The 4,449-nt window shown below is 47.5% G+C and overlaps 1 pseudogene; it reads right to left on the minus strand.

Annotated features, from left to right (window-relative positions):
• Positions 1–2,955: 2,955 nt before the first annotated feature.
• LOC116070874 lies at positions 2,956–4,040 on the minus strand (annotated as a pseudogene).
• Between the last annotated feature and the right edge of the window lie 409 nt (positions 4,041–4,449).

Here is a 4,449-nt window from a genome sequence, read left to right on the forward strand (position 1 = left end):
TCTTCTTTTTCTTCTTCTTCTTCTTCTTCCTCTTCTTCTTTTTTCTCTTCTTCTCCTTCTCCTCCTCCTCCTTCTCCTTCTCTTTCTTCTCTTCTTCCTCCTCCTTTTCCTTCTCCCCCTGCTCCTCTTCTTCCTCCTCCTCTTCTACTTGTGTTCTCTTCCTTCCTCCCTGTGTCCCTGGATTCTTTCTTACTTATGGTTTTTGTCAATCAAACTCAGGTCCTTATATTTCATGGCAAGCACTTTACTGACTGAGCCTTCTCCAAAGCCCTCAGGATCCATCTTCCATTCTATTTTACTGATACAGAACTCGGTACCCTGAGTGGGAGCCCCTCATGCACTTTAGCTAAATGATGGGTTTCAAAGAGCAGAGATTCAAAATTGCTGCATAAAGTTCATATTCTAAGACATTTCTTGCCTCATTCACATTTAGAGATATTTGAAGACTGGAAGTATGGACAGATTTGGAGAAGTGAAGCCCCACCCCCTCAAAGTCACAAATCCTCTACAGCCTTGCAAACCAAGCCCTAGACCTGCTTTGCCGACCTTCAGACTGGCATTTGGAGCTGACTCCTTGCCCTGCCAGCCCCCAGCACAAGCTGCTCCAAGAACAACTGTTTGGTAGCCAGTAACAACCCAGGCCTGGACTCTGTGTTCCAGGGCCATGTCAATGAGCTACAGATCTCCTGAGGACAGAGATGGCTCCAGAAGTCCTGAGCCAGGGACAGAATTGGAAGGAATGAAACCCTCAGAGAAGAAGCTGGGAAACGGCATGCCCTGATTTTGCCTCAAACTCTAAGGGCAAGGAAGATGTGGTGGTTAGAGAAAATCTTGTGACTGACAGGAGGAACTCTAGAGGAAGCCCAGCCCTCCAGTTCCCCACCTCCCCCAGCTGCCCTTAGCATCTCATCTCATTTTAGAGGCATTTGTTTTTGGAGATGCAAGAGCTATGGAACTCAAAACATTTCTCAAGTGCCACAACCATGGCCCACAGAAGCCAGGATGCATGTGACATCGGGTGATGCCTACCACGCAGAAGTAAATAGGAGCCCCAGGTGTTTCTATAAATGGCCATTTTATAAGTAGCCCGGAAAGGCTGGTGAGTCGACACCATCAGTAACACTGCTTGCTATGCAAAAGGAAGGGCCTGAGCTTCAGCTTCCAAATCCACGGGAAAAGCCAGATATGGTGGCTCAGGCTTGCAATCTGAGTGGAGGAGACAAATGATCCCTGGGGCTCTGTGGACATCCCAGCCTCATAACCAAAAAAGAGCCAAAAAAATTAGCAAAGGAGTAGTCTAACCTGACTTTTGTTGGACATGAGGTATCCTGTCCCTGTTCTCTATCAGGGCACAAAGCTTATCAAGCACAGCAAACATTTTATAAGATCGCCCAAGGAGTCTCAGAAGCTCAAAGTATATAAGAAAGGCTGAGAGAGTTTGGGGAGCTGGCTCAGAAAGAGCTCTGTCCCTTCTTCTGGTCAGGGGGCAAGAAAAGGGCTGAGTGAGCAGGACGGTGGGCCGGAAGCACGGAGGGAGAGGCGATGAGTACTTACTAAGGAATGGACTGCAATCGACTGAGACGAAGTCACAGGTCAGAATCCTATGAGGTCTCTCAGTAACTGTCCCTTAGCCACAACAGACAGTGGCCTCCATTGTGTTTGAACCAGGGCGATGCTAAAGAGCTTGTGTGGTGTATGCTGTGCACTGTGAGCTGCGGAGCGTTTGCTGTTGGGAAAGACCAGATTATCTTCCCAATAATCCAATGGAGAATTATCGGGGTGACCACATACAGCCGTCCAGGCAGGGTACCATAAAAAAGGGGGTTGCCAGCCACATCCTTCCTGGCTATCTCACATTTATGTCTGTTTATTACAACAGTTCTCCAGGAGATGGCAGTCAAGCGTCTTCTTTTAATGAAATTGGCAGCTGTTACTGCCCAGGAAGGTGTGTGGACTGCTCTTGGCATGAAGAACACCTCTCGCTCACAGAGGGTCCCCTGAGTTTGAGGAAAGTGGGACCCTGCTCGGGACCACCTTGCTTGGGTGTCTGTCAGCCCACTTCTCAATCTGAGGACTGTCTCACTGTGGTCTGAGGCTGGGGAGGAGCTGGGTCCGCGGTGGAAGGATGCTGGAGATTCGCTGATACAACAGTCTCTCGGTCACACTTGGAAAGAGGTGAGCAGAAAGTCCACACAGAAAATGCAGCACGTGTGTGTTTGGGGCAAATCCAAGTGTGGGGCATGTGCTGGCTGCCTGTGAGCATGTGTGTGTGTCTGGTTGGTTGGTTGGTTGATCTGTTTGGCTTTTTTTCCCCCTCAGTTCTCAAGTTTATTATGAAAACACTGTGGTGACTTGTGCAGTAACATCATCTTACAGGAGGGAAACAGTACTGTTCAGAACAACTCGCCAGGTTTTCTGACAGTAACAAAGAACAACGCGGGGGTGAGGGGGGCTGAGATTTGAGAAGGGGAGAAACTGAGTGCAGACAAATCATACAACTAAATTAATGGTATCCCTGAAAGAAACACAACAAGAGGGGAGGCCTTGGTACTTATTTAAAAAATGTTCATTAAGCTCCAATGATTGTTTGCTATCCTCATCTACGGTCATGCTGGGTGAGCTGCAGCTAAGTGGAAGTCAACTGGACTCACAGGTGTTAATGTTTACATCCTACATCTGCCATCTCTCAAGAAAGCAGAAGTAACTACAAATAGCTCTATGCCAGAAACTGGATTCTTGACCAACAATGTGGCGTCAGCATGCAATGAACTGGTTCATTCTAAAGTGGCCATGGCTGTTGATGACAAGAGGCTTTGTAGTTTTATATGGCACATCTTTTGGTCCGTGTGAAAACAAGTTTTTTGAATGTTAACTATTCTCTGACACTTTGACTCTTCCCATTTCCATTAGGTCAATATACGGTTCATGGCAATACTGTACAAGTTTACATTTTCGTTACAGGAAGTAGTCTGGGGTACGATGAGTGACATGTGGCTTGCCTCTACGAGGTGCTGGGTCAAACTGAAAGAAAGAACACTTAAGAGTGTCGTCAAAGTTCCATGATTGCAGCTTGGTTACCACAACGATAGCAATAGTTTGGAGCACTGAAAATTGTTACTACATTCCAGTCATGGCACCAGTTATATCCCTCCATCACCAGCTGGTGAGCTCTGGACACCAATGCGAGGCCATTGCCATGATTAGATGTCTCAGAAATATCTTGGCCAAAGGTATAGCCAGCTCCCTGAGGAGAGATCCCCCCAGCCACCGCGGTCATCTGAATCTGACCGCAGCAAGTCACACATTGGACCCTCATAAGGAACCTCTTGTAGGCGATCAAGTGCTTAGATGTGATCCAGTGTGTCTATGGATGGCGACAGACCACCATGTAGATAGAAGATCTGCCCATCCACCAGGGCAGTGAGAGGAAGATAGTCCAAAAGATCTGTGAAGTATTTCCAAACGTTTGCATTTCTGTATTTCCTTAAACACTCATTGTAGAAACCATAAACTTATGAGATCTGTCTGCTTTCCTGATTCCCTTGGAGTATGGTGATAAGCTCTCGGTAACGCACCTTAAGAGCTACAAGGAGTGTAACTGTTTCAATGGAGTAATAACCTCTGTCCATATAGTCTCCCATAAACAGGTAATTTGTATCTGGTGATTTACCACCAATTCTAAAGAGTTCCATGAGATCATGAAATTGCCCATGCACATCTCCACACACGGTGACTGGACATCGAACTTCTTGCACGTTGGATTCGTTTGTCAGGATTTCTTTAGCCTTATCGCAGAGGCAACAGTCTCTTGGTCACACTTGGAAAGAGGTGAGCAGAAAGTCCACACAGAAAATGCAGCACGCGTGTGTTTGGGGCAAATCCGAGTGTGGTGCATGTGCTGGCTGCCTGTGAGCATGTGTGTGTGTCTGGTTGGTTGGTCTGCCTGTGTTGCCTGGGACCTGGGACTCGGAGAGCTGCTTGCACTCGTTCAGCTGCTCTCTCCACTGGTCCAGCTCCTTGGTGAACAACTTCTCGTCCATGATGCTACCTGCCCGAACCGGCTGCTGCTCCTCAGCGCTGCTCCCACGCCACCACTATTTGACTTTTCAGTATGGGGCAAACAGGTGGAACTTGGAACTTGGACATGCTGTGCCATGCCCCAGCCCCTCCCTGAGGATTTTAGGTAGGTGCTCTACTGCTAAAGGGCATCTTCAATCTCCCTGTGAGTTTGCTTTTAACTTTATTTTGAGACAACCAGGTCACCTGCCTTAAACATATGCTGTAGTCCAGAGAGATCTAGATCTTTCCTTTCCTTTCCTTTTTTTCTTTTCTTTTCTTTCCTTTTTTTTATTTCTGTCTGTCTGTCTGTCTGCCTGCCTGCCTGCCTGCCTGTCTGTCTGTCTGTCTGTCTGTCTGTCTGAGAGAAGGTCTCACTCTGTATCCCTGGCT

The sequence above is a fragment of the Mastomys coucha genome, unplaced genomic scaffold, assembly GCF_008632895.1.
Source record: "Mastomys coucha isolate ucsf_1 unplaced genomic scaffold, UCSF_Mcou_1 pScaffold22, whole genome shotgun sequence".
NCBI lineage: Eukaryota > Metazoa > Chordata > Mammalia > Rodentia > Muridae > Mastomys > Mastomys coucha.